Here is a 23,137-nt window from a genome sequence, read left to right as displayed (position 1 = left end):
CTCCCCATGTCAACCCTCATGCAGGTTTCCTCTTTGCTCCTAGCATGTCTTCCATCTCAAGGCCTCAGTTCCATGGATCATATTTTCTGACCAGCCCCCTGGATCCCTAGCATGACATCTCCTGGGTATGGTGGGGATTGCACATCAGTACTAGGCTTGTCGGAATCAGCCAATGTTGTTTCCTATCCCTTCTCAGTTAGAATTACCAGGCTTCAGGGTGTCCTTCCTCCTCCCTCCTTTGGTCTCATTCCCTCTTTTTCTTTACCCCTCCTACATGTCTGTCTTTGTTTCTTTACTTTCTCTCTTGTTACTTTCCCCCTTTCCTCCATTTCACTCCTCTCCCCAGGACTCTCACCCTGTGGTTCCAAGAAAAATGATAAGGAAGGGAATAACACTGAAAAGCAGCCAACTCAGCCAATGAATCCTTTAATGCTTGTAATAGTTTCGTTTTCTTCATGTTCATCCTAGTTTCAGAGTTTAATCAACATCTTTGAAATGCTTGTGATTTACACTATGGAACCTTAATTCAAGGCATGGAAAGTCCCTTTTTTTCATCCCTCCCTGCTTCCTTCCTACTTTTCTCCCTCCCCTCCTCCCCACAACCTTTCCTTCTTTCCTTCCTTGCTTTCTCTTTTCCTTTTAATAAATGTTTTGTGAGGGTCTATTCTGGGCCAGGGCCTGAGTCAGAAATAGTTAATAGAAACACAAACACGATCCCTGCACCGATGAGCTTAACAGCTTGGAAAGACAGATTTTCACCATAAATCACACATAAATGTATTCTCATGGCCTCCATGAATGTCCTGAATTTCCATGAGAGTCTAAACAGAGGCACTAACCTCTACAGTAAGACATGGAGCTCCTGATGAGCTGTGATGAAGGATGAGTGTTCTTGGGTGCAGAGAGGAAGAGTGAGTGCTCAGAGCAGAGGGCAGAATATGCAAAGGTCCTGGGGTGAGAGGAAGCAAGACACCACCCACAGGTGAAAGAATAGTGTGGCTGGAACAGAGGTGGAAAGATGAAGCCAGAGTTTGGGAGGAGCCAGATGTTCAGGGCCCTTACCTGAGGTAAGGGTTTCATCTTCACTCTGAAAACAAGGGGATGCAATTTAAGAGTTTCTCCAGTGTTGGAGATGGGTACAGTCAGGAAGTGGATGGGAGTTTCTCTGGCTGAGTATTTTCTAGCCTCAGGATAACAGGGTGGGCTGGGAAGGGGTTAGATTATATTAGATGCAGCACTGATTGCAGACCTTTAGACCTCCTGTGTAGGTAAGAGGATCCTATGAGATAAGGGAAGTAGAAGCATCACTGAGTATGGTTAAAAGCTTTGGATCTGGAGTGAGATAGATTTGGCTTTGCAATTTACCAGCTATGAGATCCTGGGAAGATTTGTAGCTTCCCTGAGCCTGTTTCCTCAACTGAAAAATGAAGGATAATAATAGTAACAAATGTGGTGTTTGTGTTTGCCTATCATACCTTTTTCAGTTAGAAAATTACCATGACATGACTGAGTTCACTGTTGATCCATAATCCAGGCATAGCCAATCATGTGCCATATATCTATATCTGTATCTATATCTATCTATAGATAGATATCTGCCTGGGGTTATCTATCTATATATAGACATAGATACAGATACAGATATAGATAAAGGTATAGATATAGAGATAGAGATATATATAGAGAGAACTAACTTTATTTGAAACTCTAGATGCAACAGTTCCTGAAGCCCAGATCACCTCTTGCACCCATAATGACCCATAATGACCTTCTAGCTTATGCCAATTGGAGTTGGATTTTGTCATTCACACTGGATGTGTTCTGACCAATGCACCATGTCCTGGGTTATTGTGAGACTTAACTTAGGTAAAGCATCTAAAACAAATGTAAAGTGCTCAGTATGCAGAGCACTCAGTAATCACTAGCTAAGGTTATTGTTTTGGTAAAAATTCATAGCTGTAAAATACTTAACCAGAGACTATGCTGCTTCTCACCTCTGGTTTGTGGTCTCATATGGCTGCCACCTTAGCCTGTGTAAAAGCCTCAGTGACTCTAGTTTTCCTTCCCTACCTCTATACCACCCTCCACAACTTGTTACTCCTGTATCCCCTGGGGTTGTCTTGAAGTGACAGTGGCTTCAACAGGAGAACAGAATGACCTGAAGGATATGTCAGTTTTTAGATCTCATTCAAGAAGTCCAGTCCCCTCCCACCCTATAGCAGCTCATCTCCTATTATCTTTTGTACAAGATGTATTAGTTGTCTGTTGTTGTATAACAAATGAGTCTAAAACTTAGTGGCTTAAAATGACCAGAGGCTGATTACCTCATGTCTTCTGTGGGTCAGGGATACAGGAACAGCTTTGCTGGGTCATTCTAGTTCATAGTCTCTCATGAGGCTGATGTCAAGGCATGACCAGAGCTGCTGCCATCTGAAAGCCTGACGGGCTGGGAGATCCACTTATAATATGGCACATTCATGGTTGTTAGAAGAAGACATCAGGTCCTGGCCACATGAACCTCTGACAGAGCTGGCCTCTTGACATGGCAGCTGGCTTCCCCCAGAGCAAGTGATCCCGGAGGGAGGAAGATGGAAGCTGAAATATCTTTTGTGACCTAATCTTGGAAATCACAAACATCATTTCTGCAATATTGAACTGATACTACAGATCAGCCTTACTCAATGTGGAAGGGGGACACACAAGGGTGTGAATACCAGAGCGCAGTGGTCATTGGGGTTGGCTGCTACACTTGTAAGGGAGGAAGTGGTATTATTAAATATTGTTAAAGTTTTTTCTTTATCTGATAGGAATTCTCATCCTAAGGAAGCTTTTAGATGCTTAGGATAACAGCGTAGTTGAGGCACCAAAAACAAACAAACAACAACGAACCCTATCTACAACTCGTGCCTGAGTTTTTCAGAGCTCATAGAAAGCTTCTTAAATAAACTAGTGAAATGACTAAACTAATTTACTGGCCTATAATTTCCTGGTATATCTGGACATTTCCTAATAAATACTAGCTTCAGGTTGTCAGCCTGCCAGCATTACAGGCCTCTCTGGAGTGACACAGAGGACAGGTAAAGCATCTTGGAGTGCTGGGAAGGTTGGGATATTACAGGGAGAAGAGGGTTGGGCCTGAGGGCAGAATATGTGGGTTTGGGAGCTGGCCCTGTTGCTTCCCTGCTATCATATTTCAAATGAAACACTTTCTTCTCTGTGCCTCAGTTCCTCCCTCTGGGAAAAATGGTGATAACACTGGTCTTCTTTGAGTCTAGATTTGAATGAGCTGTTGTGACATTTACAAAAGGGTCGTCCATGGAACACTGCCACCTTGGGCTGTTAATCCCAAATGGGGTTCTGTTCAGAAGTGAGCTTGGAAAACTATTACACAAAGTCCAATCATTGCCTGCCTTTCTTGACTGCAGGCAGGGCCAGCTCCCTGGGCATGTGGCTCCTGCACTTGGGATTTTATACCCTGTTGTTGCTGTCTTGAAGTTCTTAATTATGTCATTTTTAAAGTGCTGTTTTGTAAATAAAGTTTGATGGAACAATAGAGGAGCTGCTGAGGGCTTGGAATCTCAACACCCAGAATCCCCCGCCTCCCCGCTGCCCATTATCTACCTAGGGTGGACCTTCAGCTGCCTGCTCTCCTCCCCTGGTGCTCAAGCCCTACCAGCTCCCTGTTCCCTGCCCTGCCCAGAGGCCATGTCACTAGGGCACCCAGACCCCAGAGCTCAGGGCAGGGACTGGTTAGCATTGTGGGGGAGCATTTTGCTGTCACCTCCTGCCTCCTACAGAGTCCTGGGTGCATGTGAGGCAGGGCTAAGGTCCAGTGCCTATCTCAGGATGGAGCAAGGCAGCAGATGTCTCAACGGTGGGCAAGCAGTGTCCTGACATTTTGGCAGACAACTCAGTGGGGCCTCTCACCCTCCTCTGAGGAGTTTGCAGTTCTTTGGAGACCACGTGTCTGCTGTGGGTTGGGGCTACCACATGAAGATGAGATCAACTTCACCACCAACAGCCTGGGCTGCGCATTCTCACTTTGCATTGGTCACACAAATTATGTAGACAATCCTGCCTGCAGGACTTGTCAGATCCTTTAATACAAAAGGCATTAACATGCAGTGGTTCTGCAGAGTGCAGATTTGGGAGCTTGACTGCCTAGATTTGGGTCATGGCTCCCACATCTGACCAGTCTTGTCATCTTGGCCCATTTACCTAACTTTCCTGTGCCTGTTTCCTTATCTTTAAAATGACTATTGTGTAGCATCTACTTCACAGGTTGTTGTGAGGATTAAATGTAGTACACACAAGAGTCTAGACTAGTGCCCAACATGTATTGGGTATTAGCTGATGTAATTGAGTCCTTGCTTCCCCCAGAGGACTGCAATGTTCTGGGGACAGGCACATTATCTGTACCATCCACTACTGCAGTCCTGGGACCCAGCACTATGCCTAGAACAGACTCAAGGAGTACTTGTTGAATGAATCTCCAAGAGTAGTTTTCTGCAGAATAGCCCACTCCACCTCCTGTTTTCCCCAGAGAACCTTAATCAATGTTCTACAGATTGCACAGTTATGAAATGCTAAGTGTGCCTCAATTAAGTGAAGCACCCACAGGTGAGGGAGCCACTTTAAACATAGCTCTCCTCAAGCTCCTTTCCCTCCTTTATGTCCTTGGAGACTCAGGGTCTTGTCCATGCTCCTTCAGAGTCTGCTGATGCTGGGGATAAGCTTATAGACACAGAGGGACTCTGGCCCACCTTGCCTGTGGGCCCATTCACTATATCCTGCTGGGACAGCTATTTTAGCCCCCATAGGCCACTCCTCCCCTCCACCTCCCAGCCTCCCTGTCCTTCATTAGATCTGTCTGTCCCCTAACACTGGCTTTGGTTTCTTTTCTCCGCAAAGACCTCTCCTTATCAGCTGACCATTTCTCAACTGCCATTGTTACAGAACACAGTGGGGTACAATGTACTATTACCAAAAGGATCCCCTACTAGTTTTGGTTGTCCTTCACCAGAGGAAAGACATCTCTCAATGCCAGAGATTTGTGAAAAGGAAAGTAAATGTTTATTTAAAGCTATACAGACTTAAAATAGTGACCTAATGTCTTCATTAAAATATCAAAGTCCTTTAGGATACCCACAGATGCACACAGTCCTTCCTTCTCTCTCTGCCCTAATTTGGGGTATGTATCTCAGGAAACGAAGTAGATTCAGGCTCCTGACACCATTAGCTGTGTTGTCGGCCGGGATCAAACTGAGTGGTTCTCCTCTGCAAAGCTGTGGGGGTCTCCACTCTGCCAAAACTGCTTGGTTCTACCCTTAATGGTTGCCGCATCTCCATTTTAATCCCCACGTTAGTCCTCCTCTGCAACCCAATTTCCAACTCCTCCCACAATTGGCTACACTTGCCAGCACTTTCATATCCTTTCAGCTTTACTGGGCTGCCGTAGTGGGTCTAGGCATGTGTGGCCCCATGGCATGGAGCCAGTCATCTCCAAGTTCTCACACAGGTGCTGTATCCAAGGGGAATTGCCTCCCAGTTACACCTTGGGTGGAAGTCACTTCCCTCCCCTTGGCTCAAAGCATAGCCACAGCTATTTAACATATCTATGCAACCAATTAAAGGTTATAAATATGTTAAGTGACCATGCCAGAGGTTAGCTGCAAAGCTGTTGCTATGCCAAACAGCTCTCCATGTTCCTGCTCCATGTGTCCCTTCCCCCAACTCACACCTGTGGGGGGAAGGGGTGAGGACATCTTATAAATCATTCTAATATTTCCTGGACACCTTGAGTTCTGGACCCCATTCCAAATCCCTATTTGGGCCACCCCTCTTGGCTGCACCCTGTTTCACCATGAGCATATTTTCCCAGCTAGGCTCTGCTCTCTTTAAAGCTACTTAATTTTATAATTTCCAAGTGATTTTCCTTGCCATGATTCTTCATCACCCCCACTTCCCAGGGCTTTTATTCTTTTGGCCCTGAAGTCCTGCAGGTGTGTGGAGACCCTTTAATGATGTCTAATTATTTAGCTATAGGGAAAACCACCATCTTAATAGGGTTTCTCCAAAAGCTGGCCTTCAGACCAGGGTTTGAATGTAATAGTTTATTTGGGAAGTGATCCAGGAAGGAGGAATGATGAAGAGTGAGAGCGGAAGGGAGAAGAGCTGAGAACTGTGCCTTATTTTCTGGTTACCCACTGGGTAACTTGCAGAAAATGTAGGCATGAAATCTGCTTTTGCATTTGTGCTAGAAGTAGAGAAGGCTGGGACATTTATCCACTGACTGCCACTCCTCACTGTTGGAGGGTTCCTCTGGGACACCTAACTTCGCTGCACTTCTACCTGTGTCCCTGCAGCTACTTGGCCTTTTCCTGGCTTTGGAGAAATACAGTGGCCAAGGTAAGAGGTGGGATTTTGAAAACATCTGCAGAATTCTCTATCAGAGCTCATGTGACTTATGCATAGAGATATTTACTGTGTCTAGTTACACATCCATGATCACTGGAGTTCAAATTGTCTCTTGGGGTGTGAATTTCTTCATTTCTTCAGTTTCTTTTTAAGCTCTGATTAAAAGGTGTTTTGCTGCCTTAGGAGCAGGCTCCAGCCTGTTGGTATCTCTACTAGATGAACTGTTGGGTCCCCAAAAAGGACAATCAGTCAACAGTTCTACAATGTGTTTCTATCTCTGGGGATCAATCTGTTTGAGAGGAAGGTGTTGATATCCCCAGATAAGATGACAACAGTCATCTACCTGTGACTTCCAGGGCCCATGATTGTGTCTAGGTGGTGTCCTAATTGCAAAGATTCATAGATAGAGAGTAGACTGACAGCTGTGTGTGGGGGACGGGGGATCAGAGGGAAGGGTTAGGGGGTCAAGAGATAGAGCAAAAAAGAAAAAAGACTCATGGACATGGACAACAGTGTGGTGATTGCCGGGTGTGGGGGTAAGGGGGATAGGTAGAGATGGAAGAGGGTATAAGGGGGATAAATGGTAATGGAAAAAAATACAATAAAAATAAATTTTAAAAATTTAATTTAATTTAAAAGAAACTGATGCAAGTCATACTTCAGGTATTGACAATTCTGAAGATGATGAAGCACAAATGTGAGTTAGACCATTTTTCTCCAATTGGTCTGTCTCCTTTTCTTGTTCCTTAATGGCATTCTGGGTGGATCCCATAGGTTTCTGTTCACTTTGAATATAAAAAGTTTTTGTTTAAAATCCTAGTCTTATATTCTCCTTCTGCTCTGCTCAGGCTTGACTCAGCCTGAAGCATTTGAAGTGAGGAGGGAGCTCAGTTTGCACTAAGAATCCCTCCTCCTCCTCCCTCTTCTTTTTCCCTTCCTCTCTTTTTAGGTAACTCCAGGAAACACCATTGGCACTGTGGCACAGCCCTGGGACAGCCTTCATACAGAGGACAATGTGAAGTGTGTTCCCTGGAACTTTTAGGAGCTCTTTGTGCTAGGGCAATGTCAAGGGGTAAAGAAAAGGAATACACTTGAATTTAATCTATAGAACTAGCCTCTTCATTCAGTTTACACTTGTTTGTCTCCATGCCCCTTCTGTATGGTGAGCTTCAAATGCTGACTTTCATATGGGGCCATTTGTGAGTCTTTTTTTGTGTTTTGGTGTGTGTGTGTGGTCAGAGTAGGATATGGAGGGACTTTCTCAATGCACAAGTCTCTGACACCAGAGAACCACTTCTGCTTGACTGCTTCCTATTCCCCCCTTGGCAGACCCCTCCACCCCCAACACTGGCTCCTGGGGTCTTCTTACCCAGAGGACTCAAGTCTTTGGGGTCCTCTTTACCCAAGAGAATTTCCCCACCTCATTCCTGTTAGTGGTGGAGGTTTGATTATACCCTTTCTCCACCTCACTGGTTCTAGTTCTCTCCCTACCCTTCTAGAATATGTCTGAAATTCCTGTTGTTCATGGGGGTCCAACCAAGTAATGAGAGCCCAGCTCCCCTTGCAAGCACTATCAATCTCTATAAGCTACTCTCCTGGGCCATTCCTCCCTGACTCAAAGAAGAAGAAACACCCCCTTCTCCAGAAGTCACAACCCTGTTTGGATCTCCACCGTCTGTTTATACATGTTGAAGGGAAGTAAGGAAAGGAGGGAGAAAGAGAGGAAGGGGGGGAGGAAGGAATGAAGGAAAGGGGAAGAAAAGTCTAATTTGGGTGTTTCTTAATATGCCTGGATATACTGTGGCTCCCCTTAGGAAAGAGATTTTTTCTTGGATGGGGAAAAGATTTATTTTCTTTAATGTTTGTTAATCTCTAAGTAAAAGTTGACATTTCTTTCTGTTCAAAATGTAGGCATCAAACCCCACAAAAATATCTGGATTTCTTTTAAATTGGGATCCTGTTGTCCCAGATCTGAGCCAATAATAGCTAACATGTTTTAAACACTTCCTCTGTACAGGCATGGAAGAAGCATTCTCCATGCACTAGTTTATCTAATTTCTATCTTTTATGAAGGCATGGTGAGGCTAAGTGACTTGCCTAAGGTCTCACAGCTAGTAAGTGGGTAGCCTGGGATTTCAACCTGGGCAGTCTGACTCCATTCTTAAACCAATTGATTGTAAATCAGGTAAGAAATAGATAACTTTCCTCAAACCCATATTCCTAGCTTCAAATGGTGTGGGGCCAGCCAGTGCACTGAATCACTGCAACATACACCTAAAAACCCTTTCCAGCTCCCAAATTGAGAAATGAACCTTGAACCACAGCACCCTCTGGCACACATGGCAATTATAATTACTCACTCTAGGGTGAAACTGGTGCAGAGAAATTGAAGATAAATTTTATTAGGCACCCACTATATGGCAAGTCTTCTGCCCAGCACTGGGGATAACAAGTAAAATAGGTATAGCTTCCACTCTGCAGGGATTACTGTGAATCCAGGAGAGACACACAAGAAGATGTGTTAGTATAAGGAGAGCAGAACTCAGATGGAAGGTGTGGTCTCAGATTACCATGAACACTGTGGGTGAAGGGAGTTTGACAAGATTACAGAAAGGCTTCATCTCCCTCACCCTAGTGCCACCTTGAGCTCTCTGGCCTGACCCAAGTGCCAAAATTTTCTTTGGTCCTTCCTCCCTTTGACACATGGGTTTTTGCCTTTCTTCTCCCTCAGTGTGCTTCCTGATGGCTGCCTGGCTAATCTCAGAGCCTTGTTTAAAATCAAGAGTTTTCAGTGCTGTAAAGCAGGGATCACAAACATGAACATCTGAGGGTCAGGCAGATAGCATCAGTGAACTAAGCAGGACAGTATCTATACATTAAACAGGCAGGAATATTCTTTACTCCCACAAAGATATATTCTCTCCTATTTTTTAAAACACATCATCTTCTGGAACTATTTTTCCCTTTTAATAAAGATCACATACAAATAAATACTGCTCTAAGCAGAAAAATGACACTGCAACATCGTGATAAATGCTGACTATCACATAGAAAACCAAGGGACTTGTAACTTAGGCTAACCCTGGAAGCAGACTCTAAGAATAGGATTTGTGTGCAAGGAGTAGTTTACTTGGAAGGTAATCCTGGAAAATGTTGGGATGGAGACTGGAAACCAGGACAGGGAAGGAGAGGCAGCCAGTCAGTAAAGGGTGCATTATGGGTGGGTTACCATTGTGAGCAGCTGGGACTCAGACTCTGGGAGCCAGTGTAAAAGGTGCCCTTCAATTACCCCACCTGAGAAATTGGGATCTGGGGTAGTTATACATCAACTTCCATCCATTGCTGGTAGGTGGCTGTTGGGGGTGGTAGTGCTTTAATTCTCTGGCCCCTGTAGTTGGCCAGCCTCCGGGGGGTTGAGAAAGCCTTCAGGCAAAGGAACACAGGTTCTGGGGTTTAGAAATCAGGACCCCAAAATGTCAAGACCCAGGGCACAATAGAATCTGCTGTAAGCATTGGCCATGGTGAACAGAAGCATACTTACAGCTGAATTTTACCAAGCAAAAATGTGATCCAGGATTGCCAGACATTTGGATTTCTCAAAAGAAGTTGGACATTTAGATTTTTATGTGAAATTTTCCAAATTGTAAATGTTGATGACAGATCTGAAATTTTTAAAGTGTATGCTATAGGAACCAACTCAAGCATGTCTGTGGGTTGGATCAGGTTTACAAATAGTTGGATTATGAAATCTGAATGATCCTAAAGGCCAATCTTGGTTCCAGACCATCCTTGCTCAAGGCAAGCTCCAAAGATGAAGTCTGATAAAGGCAAATGTATTACTTAGGGAGTAGATTGAATTGATGCAATAAAGAGATGCCACCTCCTCAATTTAGTGTTGGTAACCAGAGAGAAATATGTTTCTTTCCCATATAGCAGTCTGGAAGTAGGTAGGTGCTCCAGGACAGCTCTGCTGCATGAGGTTCTTCAGGGACCCAGGTTCCTTCTTGGCTGTTTGTTGTCTTCATCCATGTAGTCACAACTGGATCACCAGCTTCTTGTCCACACTTCAGCTAGTAAGACAGGGAAAAGAGAAGCTCAGTCAATCCCAGTAATTGCACAGTACACTTCCTCTCAAATCCTATTGGTGAAAATTTAGTTGCATGGTCATGTCTGGCTACAAGGGATGCTAGAATTGTCAACTCTCTCCCTTATTGGCCATATGTTCAGCTTAGACTTGATGTGTGTGTGTGTGTGTGTGTGTGTGTGTGAGAGAGAGAGAGAATTCTATTATTACAGAATTAAGAAAGGCTGATATTGGGACAATCAGAAGCCTCTGCCACAATGAAGGAAGGGTCTGGAAAAGAGTTTGGGATTCAAGCCTCAAATGGGACCTACCTGAGAGAGACTTTCTTCTCATGAGAATGAGGAAACTTTGACTTTCTTCACTAGGTCTTATAGTACTGCTTTTGTCAGTCATGACACTCATTCCAGAAATCTTGGAAAAAGTCAGTTACAGTGAAAGAAGTAGACATAGTGAGCACCTACTAGATTCAGCTACTTTCACATATGCAATACCATGTAATCTTCACAATCATCCTGTGAGGTAAGTGCTATTATTTTCCCATTCAGAAGAAAATTCTAAAAGACAGAGAAGCAGGTTGACATTCAAACACTAACTAGGGTTTGGGCATGGGCACTGACTAATAAGAGATTTTGTACAGGCTTGTCCCATTAGAAAAGTGAAGGGCCTTGGTTAGGATTTGAAATGAGGCCCCTATGACTGCAAAGTGCATATTCTTTTTGCTGAAATCTGATTTCCTTATGCCAGTTGCTTCCCCAGAGACTGTGAGACCAAATCTACTAGATTGTTGAGATGCTAAACAACCCGTGATGAATGAATTTTCTCTGCTAACAAGAATGCGTTATTATTGTTATTTTTCATGCCTTGACAGAATATTTACAGCCTTTAGTGTTGCTCTGATTCTGCCTGGTAGGTTAAGGAAAATGAGAACTCCCAGCGTAGTGGAAAGTTACAACTAGGATTTGAGTTAATGAAGAGTTGAAGACTCAGCAAGTGGCACTGGATTTACTACTGACCTGAACAAGGCCATTAACCCTTCTGCAATAAATGGGCTTGTTCTGTGACACACTGTTGCCCCAGAAATACCCATAAGGTGTACCCCGCATTAAACAAACACTCTATGAAAACTGAGACTTGTTGAAAAGCTAAATGGCAGATGATTATTTAATTAACCAGAAGGGACTTTGTTTTGCAAAATGGGATTTCTGTGATAGCTAGTTTCAAAATAACACTGAACATTTTATACTGGAAGAGACAGAGGATGCAAAAATGTATCAATTCCCTATTGGTCCACCTGGGAATGTTCTGGAATAGGTTAGATATCATAACTCTGTAATGCTATGTCAGAAAGAACTTGTGAAATCTGAATTGGTTTGGGGTCGTTTGTGGTGGATATATTTTGAGTGCCTGCCAAACACTTTCTCTCCTCTGATAATCTAGTTACCCATAGCCACATTGGAAGATAAAAGTAAGTCTAAGCAGCTGTGACTTTGCCAAGTGACTCCAATGGCTCACCCCTCACCATTAAGGTAAGGTAAGGTAATGTACATGATTAAAGGTAAATTCCTGTACCAGGTATCAATCGATAGGCTCAATGTATGAGTGAACCAGCTTCTGCCTTTCAAACATATGAACTAAGAGGCACCATAACTCCACTTAGATAGGGCTCAGCACCTGAACTGAGAGATCATGTAGAGCCCAGTTGGATTACTGACTTAAATGCCATGTATACTTCTTAAGAAGTCAGAGAGAGAGCATGCACATTGGTCTGTAAAGGGAAAAGACAAATGATCTGACAGTTAAGCAATAGTAAGGCCTGGCTACCTTGATTTCTTATTGTTGAGTTTACATGGGATTGCCTATTGCTTGTTCAAGGTCCCTAGTCAGTAGGGCTTCTGAACTAGTCACAGCTTATCCACCTTGGTTACAAATATAAGAACTCACTTTTATGCCACCATCTGCTCTCTATGGGTTCAGTGACCTCTTTGGGCCTCTCTGTCCTGGAGGCTTTTGTCTTGGCCATCAAATGAAAGATGGATTTTTTTTAAAATTATGTTTTACTGATTATGCTATTAGAGTTGTCCCAATTATTTCTCCTTGGCTCCCCTACCTAGCACAACTACTCCCTCAGGCATTCACCTCCCTTTTGTTCATGTCCATGAGTCATGTGTATAAATTCTTCAGCTACTACATTCTGTACTGTACTGTACTTTACATTCCCATGGCTATTCTATGACTACCAATTTGTACTTAATCTCCTCACCTCTTCACCAATTCCCCCAAATTCTCCTCACATTTGGCAACCAGCAAAATGCTCTCCATTTCCATGATTAGGTCTCTATTCTTCTTGTTTGCTTAGTTTGTTTTTTAGATTCAATTGTTGACAGGTATGTGTTTATTGCCATTTTAATGTTCATAGTTTTGATCTTCTTTTTTTTCTTAAATAAGTCCCATTAACATTTCATATAATAATGGTTTGGTGACGATGAACTCCTTTAGTTTTTTCTTGCCTGCTCTTTGATACTGAATGATAGCTTTGCTGGGTAGAGCAATGTTGGCTGTAGGTCCCTGCTTTACATGGCTTTGAATATTTCTTGCCAATCCCTTCTAGCCTGCAAAGCTTTTTTTGAGAAATCAGCTGACAGTCTGATGGCAATGTCCCTGTAGGTAACTAACTGCTTTTCTCTTGCTGTTTTTAAGATTCTCTCTTTATCTTTTAACTTCAGCATTTTAATTATGATGTGTCTTGGTGTGGGCCTATTTTCATCCATCTTGTTTGGGATTCTCTGTGCTTCCTGAACTTGCATTTCAATTTCTGTCACCAAATTAAGGAAGCTTTCTTTCATTATCTTTTTTTAATTTTTTTAATTTAAATCATTGTTCAAGTACAGTTTTCTCCCTTTTACTCCCAATCCTCTTTCATTATCTTTTAAAATAGATTTCCAATCTCTTGTTCTTTCTGTTCTCCTATGGCATGCCTATGATACAAATGTTGGTGTGCTTGAAATTGTCCCAGAGGCTCCTTACACTATCCTCATCTTTTTGGATTCTATTTTCTTCTTTTTTTTTCTGATTGATTTTTTTGGTTTCTTTATGTTCCGTATCATTGCTTTGATTCTTGGCTCTATCCATTCTACTGTCAATTCCTTGTAAATTGTTCTTTATTCCCATTAGTATATCCTTCATTTCTGCCTAGGTCTTTTTTATGCTGTTGAGATACTAAGTTTCTTGAGCCTCCTTATAACCAGTGTTTTTAACTCTGTATCTGATAGATTGCTTATCTCCATTTTGTTTAGTTCTTTTTCTGGAATTTTGATCTGTTCTTTGATTTGGGCCATGTTTCTTTGTCTTCCCATTTTGGCAGCCTCTCTGTGTTTATTTCTATGTATTAGGTAGGGCAGCTATGACTCCATGTCTTGGCAGTGTTACCTAATGTAGTAGGTGTCCTGTAAGATCCAGTGGCACAACCTCCCATATTGCCCAAGGTGGATATTTGAGGTGTGCCCCCCATGTAGACTGTGTATGCCCTCCTGTTGTAGTTGAGCCTTGATTGCTGTTGGCAGGTCAATGGGAGGGATTAACCCAGGACAGTGAGATGCAAGGACTAGATATGACCCCTGACCACAAACCTCCACCCTTTGTGGAGGATTAGCTGTATAGGGGTAGGGTAGTGGTGTTCCAAAGCGATCTGTAGCTATCTACTGGGTGCGTGGACTCTGGGTTTCCCAGGTTGTGTGGGCCAGGGTCAACTACCACCTGTGTTCCACCCAGGATCACCCAACATGAGCTACTAAATATCTGTAGATGGCTGTTGCTTGTGCTGGGCTTGGAGGTTCCCAGGTAAAGCCAAAATTTAATCCAAAGCTGGCTGCTGCTAGTGCCAGGCCTGGGGCCACTCAGCCAGAGGTATGAGGGTCAGGGGCTCACTGAGGCTGGTTGTTGATTGAGATGAATTAAAGCCTAAGCTAAGACCAGCCATCCATATGGAAAAGCCACTGTTAATGGCTTGGGTAGGCTATAAATTGGGTAGGGCAGAGCCTCAGGGAATCACCAGGACAGAGCAAAACATATGAGCCAGGTTTGTGGAGTCTCAGATATGACCCCTGCTTGCCTGCTCTGTGGGTCTCTGTGGGGAGGGTTCAGAAAAGGAACAATGATCTCTGCCTACCTTTCTGTCTAGGAGAAAACTGACCCCCAGCTCTTGCCCTGATTCTAGACACTTCAGTTCCTCCCTGCTTTTCACTGATACCCTTCAAGCTGGAGGGTACTCTGTGAAAAGAGTGCTACCAGAGTAGCAGAGTATCTCTCTGATACTCTGGTGCTGGAGCTCAGAGAGAGTGAGTCTAAGTAAGTCCATGTGCAGGCCCTTTAAGAGGAACTGATTGGGACTTCAGTAGTTCTTTTCACTGACCAAACCCTGCTTGTTTTTACAGCCATAAGTTGTGGGGACTTATGTTCTTAGCACTGGAACCGTGGGCTGAGGGCCTGGTGGGGAGCTGGGACCCCTTGCTCCTGAGATGTCCCCCCTGATTTTTATCCACCACATGTGGGTGTAGGACCATCCTGTTTCACATGCCCACATCTCCACATTTCCTACCAGTCTGGATGAATGAAGTTTCTTTAGTTCCTAGTTGTCAGACTTCTATTCAACTCTATTCCTGATGATTTGAGTGATGATTGTTCTGTAGTTTAGTTGTAATTTTGATGTGGTTGTGTGAGAAGGCAATGGGACATATCACTCTGTCAAAAAATAGTCTTTAGCACCAATTCAATGCCAATAGGAATCCCCAATTTGGGGTGCATTAAAGAAGGAACTTTTATTCAGTGCAAACAGCTGAATTTGATGTAGTGTGACTTTGAAGGCCCTCTTCAGCTAGGCAGTTCTGCCCTACTCTACTTCCTAGTGGTCTGCTCTGTTGTGCTCTGGCAAGACATCTTCTGTGTTTCAGCTCTAGCCTAGGAAACACATGCTTCTGTCTTTAGTGGAAAGTGAGCTCTGCAATCCAGAGGGGAACTGGCTTATATGGACAGAAGTCCCCACTCCTGATCCTTGATTGGCCCATCCTTATGCAAATGAGGACTCCAAATCCTTACAGTTTGGTTGATCCAAAAGGCCTTGTCCTGATTGGTCAGAATATAGCTGACCTGATTGGCTCAAACTGTGCAGCTCTGATTGGATAGAGAAAGCCTCAATCCTATAGATTGAAATAGAATTCTGGGAAGTCCTTTATGAGGGCTGGCTCAGATGTCAGGAATACAGTGCAGACCTCTCCCTGATGTACAGTTTGTGTGAGAGGCTCCTGTACAGAAATGGCTGCTAGGCTCTGTTTTTGAAAAGTTTGAGCCACATTAGCCAATAAGAGCCCTTCTTAGTATGTGCCATTTTTTTCCCTCAGTGCTTACAACTGCAACCTGAAAGACTGATGGGGCTTAGTCATCCTTACCAGGTAAGAGTGCCTTGATGTCAACTCAAGGAACTTCAGCTCTTTGATGCAAAGCTGATGGAAGCTGTGATCCTCATTCATCTACTTGTTGCCCTGAGTATGAGAGAACTTTGCTCTGTTTACCTATGGAATAACCAACTCAGTTCTTGCTGAGTTAGATTGAAAGTGGAGGGGGGCGGGAATAGGTCTTCAGGATAAATTTAAAAGATTTGGTGAGTACAGAAGTATGTGGTGAACCCTCCATTAATGCTTCAAATATCATCCCACTCTACTAGCTTAAGTGGATTTCTGTTCCTTGAAACCAAATGCGGCAAACAACATTTCAAAACAAGAGTATACCCCTGGCTTTTCCCTCTTCTCCCTCCTGAATTTCTATAGGAAGTAGAAGCCCTATCTGGCTACACAGGAATCTAGAGATTTTACTGTGGCCCAATTAAAATCTATCATGCCTTGAGGTTTAGCATGTGTCCTTTGTATATTCATAGCTCTTTATAGAAACAAACAACTTGCATTCCAATATCATGAGAAATTTTTTATAAAAGGGGTTAGGCATTCCCATAACCTATTTTTCCCTTCTTCATTTTTAATCTCTTCTGGTTGAAAAACCTCTATCTGCCAGTCCTTTCCCCTTCACTTAATAGCACTCATTGTGTAGGCATTATTGGTACTTTCTATAAGCAAGCCACAGTGATAAATGATTTATAGATTCCATACTGTTTGTCACAGACCCCTATGGTAGCTACTAAGGACTACAGAAAGGGAATTTGAGAGTCTAGGTCACCCTTCTGACTCCACTGCCCATCATCACCCTGCTTTATTTGGCCTTTGACTTAGCTTCCCTGTAGTGATAGCAAATTTTCCTCCTGTCATTTTTAATGGCTGATGGGGAAAATGCTTCCTGCCTGGAAACAAGGCCCCCAGAACTTGGCTTTTATCTTTTCTCATTCCCAGCCAGCACACCTGCCAACCTGGAATAGAGCCCTTTCCAGGAAAGCCCAGAATAAAGGACAACTATAGATTCATCTGCTAAACATGGGAATGCTGCAGCCAAGATGCCTTGAGGCCTGTATGGGAGGACTAGCAGGGCAGGCCCATAGTAAAGCCCAGGGAGGTGGCTCTATGGGACAGTTTCAAAAGACCAGGCCTTTTTTCCTGAGTGCTTCAGGCTCCAGAGGCTAAAGATCCAGATAAGCTTGTCTCTCCTACCTCCCAGCTCCTACTCTATCCTTCAGCCCTGAAAATTGCTGAAGGAGACTGTCTCCTCCACATTCCCACTGGAGTGGCAGGCAGAATTCTTAGAAAGTTCCTAAGATTGTCTGCCTTTACTTCCTTTCTGGTTTGCACTCCCCACAGAATTCCTGGGACTAAGAATATGGTAGAAATTTCCACCATGATTAGATTATGTTATATAATACAGTTGACTTTAAGAAATGGACATTATCTAGGTGGACCTGATATAATCACAAGAGCAGGGTTTTCTCTGGCTTGTGGCAGAAGAGCAAGTGAGAGGTTTGAAGAAGGAGGATTTGATCCACTCTTTCTGGCTAGAAGATGGAAGGAGTCCTGTGGTAGGGAATTCAGGCAGCTTCCAAAAGCTATGAGTGTCCCTCAGCTGACAGCCAGGAAAGAAAAAAGGACCTCAAACCTACAACTACAAGTAAATGGATTTTCCCAATAACCCAAATGAGTTTACAATTGGATTCTTCCTTAGCACCTCAGGCAAGAACTCAATCTAGTGAGCACCTTGACTTCAGCTCTGATATCCTGAGCAGAGAACCCAGCTGAATTGGCCTGGACTGCAAACTAGAACTGTGAACTAATGGGTTTTGGGCCAAGCTGCTAAATTTGTGGCAATTTGTTATACAGCAATAGAAAATCAGCATACTTTGGGTACTGAAACCCAATATGTCCAGCTATTTCCTGAACCTACTCCTCAGTCTTCCCCATCTGGTCAGCCTTGACTCCTCTCTTTCTTGATCCATTGGAAAATTCTTTCAACTCTCCCTTCATAATGTATCCAAACTTTGACCATGTCTAACCACTCCAATTGCTATGTTCATGGTGCCAGATTTTTCCAACTTTTAGGCAGAAGGGGAGGGCACTACTGGTCCATGATTGTATGCCTTGCCCTATAACTTCTATACTAGCCCCTTAGAGCAGCTAATAAACTGAAACACAGACTTGGGCCACCCTTGGTCATGGGAGCTCTCAGAGCCAATGGCCCTGCACAGTTTCTGGTAGAACACAGTTGCCACTTGGGAGGAGTTCTCAAGCCGGTTTTAGACCCAATTAAGCTCAGAAGTCATGTGTGGGATACTTTCTGGGGATTCGGATTTTATTTATTGTTCAAAGTTTTGAGCCAAGAGTGAAAAATTATTGTTGATGATGAATGGGGAGTTCGCAGAAGGCCTAGAAGAACCCACAGGCAACCAATCTCTCTGAGTAGTTAAGATTTATAGCTTCTAAGTCAACCCTGTATGGCTTCCTGGGACCTCCTCAGTAAGGATTAAATGAGGTCAACTTTCTTTCTGGTCAAACATTTAGCACAGCCCCTGGCATACAGTAATTTCTCATTAAATGATGGCTGCTATGCTGATATGTTGTCAGTAATTTACTTCTAAAACTGAAGCATAGGCAATGCACTGCATGCATGTGTATGCACATTCATCTACATTGTAGGGCAGTTAGCTAACATTCGAAAGATCACAGTCCCACACTCTAGAGAAAATTACCATTAAGTGCCTCACTTGTCTGCCTAAGCACCCTTGGGTGTGTTACCAGTATAATGGAATTCTAAGATGTTTTTCATTGATGAAAATAGTGGCATTCAACAAAAGTAAGTGACTAGAGAAGTTTCATGGTGCATCTGTCTTGTCTGACCTTAAAATAAATTGGTAAGACCAGTTGCTTATTCTCTTGGAAAGGTACTGAGCTCAGAAGTCCAACCAGTTTTGTGTCTATCAGATATTGAAGGGTCGATTTTACCATCTGTCTCACTAGATTAGCTAAAATGCTGTCACATTTGCCTCAAATGATTTTGTAAGTAAGCAGCTGTCAAGGTGTTTAAAAGGACAGATTGCTGAGATGTCACCAGACTCACAGAGTGGGCTGACTGGCTAATATGAGCCTGCTCACTAATAACTATTTCCTTGTTGGTGGAATTCAGTCTGAGATGGGCTGGGGAGTTAGGGGAAGAAATTTGTTGCCTCCATGGACTTCTAGCTATAGGAAGATAGGTAACCTCAAGCATTTTATACTTTGAATAGTTGAATTGCTCAGGATATTTTGCAACAATTGCATTTATTTATTTATTTATTTATTTATTTATTTATTTCCTCACCTGAGGACATTTTTTTCATTGCTTTGAGAAAGAGAGGCATCGATGCAAGAGAGAAACATCAGTTGGTTGCCGTCTTGTACATGCCCCAACCAGGGACTGAGCCTGCAACCTGGGTATGTGCATAGACCGAGAATCAATCTTTTGGTCTACAGGACAGTGCTCCAACCAAGAGAGCCACACCAACCAAAAATGCTACAATTATTTTTAAATAGGTAAGAGAATCACAACTGAATCAAAGAATAACTGGTGTCCTATAGCTAAGGAAACACATGTAATGACAAGAAGCCAGAAAATTGTGAGAATAAACCTCTGTAACAGAGTGTCTTGGGTGGCATTCCAGCACTGTTGCAGGTCGGACTTAGAAGGTGCATGTGTTGACAAACAGAGGAGAAGGTAGAGGGTAGGAAATGAGAAAGTTCAGTGGATAATTCTGATACCATTTTTTCTCCCAGAAAAAGCTTTGGAACTTTCCAGCAGTGGTTAAATGGGATGAGCTGGAATTTGGGCCTCAGACCAGAATTTAAATCTTAATCTCTCTGAATCTGTTCCATCATCTACAAAGTAGATATAAGAATGCTTTCTTTTGAGTTGTAACTAAGGCAAATGGACTTGAAACCACTTAGTCAGGCACAGACTGTGTCTTCAATAAATAGTTGCCTCCCTGAAAATTTGCAGAATGTCAGGGGCTCTGCACTTGGCATCTGGTTACAGTAGCAAATGGATTTCCTAGAATTTACACCCTAGCAGTGATGATAAACTTCATGAAGGCATCTCATAAGAATCTCCTGGTGTGTCAGTTAAAAATTCATGAGTAGTACCCAGTCCTCCTGAATCAGAGGATCAGTGGGTGGGTCAGGGAACTCATTTTTAAGAAGCTCTCCAGGTGGGAGCTTCTTAAAAGCTCCCACCAACCTGGTGGGAGCTTTTTTCCCCAACCTGATGGCCCAACCTGATAGGCCATCAGGTTGGGGACCTACTGACCTAAATACTCTTGATTCTTTCCCAGAGGCTCAGGTTTAACAAAGATTCAGTCTCCCTTGAGAGTCTCCTGGCCATACATCTGACCTGACTGCACCCACGTGCTTGGGAGGCACTGCTCATTTCACAGTCTGAATCACCCCACTGCACCAGGGACAGAAGAGTTACCCTTGTTTTGCTGATTTTGTAGGCAGTGCCCACACAGCATCAGTAGAGCATGGAACTGCCAGGCTATGGCTCAGGTTCTGCAGTCTTTGGTAGCTAAACCCTCTAACCCTGAGGAAAGCTCTGCTCTTCAGATCAATATCTAAAAATAATGAGATCTAGTCTGAGTACTGTTACTGTCCACGTGTGACTTTAGAATCATTTTTTCTTCTTTCCTCTCTCCTTAAAATCATGTGTTTTTTAATAATATTTGCCTAAAATAATTTACATTTCAAATACACAAAAGCACTGGCACAAAAAATATAGTAAAATCATACTATCCAATGCTTTTGATATACTCACCAGGAATATCTCTTGTATTTTCCTCTTGTCTTTTTTCTATGTACATGAATACGCACAGATGTTATTTTTTTTCCTCCACAAAATCACAGTAGCATGATACTGCTGTGGGCTGTTTTTTTTAACCTACTCTTTTTATTTAATAACATGTTTTAAAGTAAAGAGTTAATGATATTTTTTCATGACATTAAATATTACTTATGACAGTGGTTTTCACATTGGGTTGACAACAGCCTCAGGGTTCCCAGGAAGTACCTAGTAGTTACCTGAGATGGGGAATGTATTGGGGGCTGAAGATGAGGCCAAATGGACAGGGCTTCAGGATCCAGAACCTTGTTTTAGTCACAGAAGCTCTATTTGCATCTAATTTTAACCAAAGGAGCTATGTAGGATTCCACCAAAAAAAAGTTTTGGGCTTAAAAATTTAGAACCATTGCCCTACATCATCATGAAAAGTTGTTTTTAAACCAAGTTTATTTCCTTCATTAAAATATAAATTTAGAGAAGATGGTAGCGAGGTAAGTGGGAGTGGAGCCTAGTTCTCCCTGTACCCAGCTGGAACACCTAGCTGACCTTCTGAGGAACAGAATGAATAGCCAATGGAATTGAAGCTTATATGAAGTTTGGAGGCCAAAAATTGCAAAGGACATTGAAAAACAGACCGTGAGGAGATGGCACTGGGACAGTAAAGTCCCTGGGATCTGCACGGAGACCAAGGCTACTGCTGCCCCCTGCCTGGCACCTGCCGCAGGATATAGGGAAGAGAGTTAGATCACCATCTCCTTCACATACCAGAGCAGGGAGGGCAGCCTGGTGCCAGGAGTGTCCTGAATGCTGGAAGTCCCTGGGGTGAATAGAGATGAAGTGGGAGACACACAGAGGTGGTACACATCCACTGTGACTATGGACTCTGGCACCAGAGAAATTGAGGTGCTAGGTGACACCTAGAGAAGGGAGGAGTTTGGCCCTGTAGACCCTGACTTGGATAGTCTCTGGACTGGTTGGAAAGTTGGGCTGTGTGGAAGCTGTGTGCTTGTAAAGAAGAGAGGGCAGCTTCTTTGTAAGGAACTCTCCAGCAGTGGCTGGTTTGCCCTGAGGGTGATTTGAGCTGCTGGAGCCCAAAGGCTGATTGGACCTCATGCCAGAGACTGTGGATGAGTAAAAGAGCGTGCCTGAGATTGACTCATGCTGTCAGCAACTGAGTGGCTGATTTGAGCCTGGCAGCTCATGGACGACATGGGCGGGAGGTAGGAAAACTGTAAATGTTGCAGCCCAGACCTGGTCCCCATTCTCTCAAAACCATAGGAGGGAGAAAAATGAAGCCCAACTCCCTCTTCCTGTGGCATCTAGGAAAACCAGCAGGAATGCCTGAACAGGTTTAAAGTCAGCAGGAGGCTTATTATTTTTTTTCTCTTTTTGATTCCTCTCTTTTTTTTCCTTTTTTTTTCTTCCCCCAAGTGAGACAATAAGACTTGGAGTTAGGAAGGATCCACAGAAAAATCAAAAGGGGGAGCACAAGGCTAACCCCAAAAGAATAAGAAACTGAGACAATGTCACTTTGCTATCCCATAGACTGGTCATTTTATTGTTTATGTGTATTATTCTTATTTTTTCATTATTTTTTTACAACTTTTATTGGTATATTTTAATTTCTCTTCCATATGTTTAGTTTCTCTCATTTTATTTTGGTTTAATTGCATTGTTTCACTGCTTTCCTTATTCTCTTTTTATTATATTTTAATTTTCCTTCTTTAACTTCACCCATATACTAATAACACACTATTCTTAGTCAGATACTTTCTATTTTGGTTATCCAATCATATATTTCTTGTAATATTATTGTTGTTCCAGTACTACTGTAAATAATTCTTGTTCCGTACCATTGTACATACTACACAGCAACCTTCCCTGATCTTAGTCCACTTCACTTTATTCCTGAGCATTATTATTGTTGTAGTTAACTCTATTCTCTCTCACACTATGCCTACTATCTATTCTTCACTCCCACTATATCTCATGATCTAACCTTGCACAAGCACCCTGTTTTCTGGATTCAGCTCACAATCCTCTCCTCTAACAAGAGTCTTATCTCTCTTTCACCTTTTATAAAAAGTGGCTAGTTGGGTGAAATATCACAGTTAATACTATCCTTTTCCAAAGAATCTCTTATCTATTCTCTACTTGCTGGTATTCTAAATCCCATAAAATACTCTCCCACTGTCTTAATCCATTTTGCTACCCCCTGCCACTGATCACATACAAGAAGAGGTGGGAGCTATGAACATCATTATACCTGCTGGAGGAGAAAAACAACCAACAAAGGAACCAACCACCAAAAGATAAAAACCCAAGTACAAGAGAGCCCACATAAAC

Source organism: Phyllostomus discolor, chromosome 7, assembly GCF_004126475.2.
Source record: "Phyllostomus discolor isolate MPI-MPIP mPhyDis1 chromosome 7, mPhyDis1.pri.v3, whole genome shotgun sequence".
Lineage (NCBI taxonomy): Eukaryota > Metazoa > Chordata > Mammalia > Chiroptera > Phyllostomidae > Phyllostomus > Phyllostomus discolor.
This window is presented reverse-complemented; position numbering follows the sequence as displayed.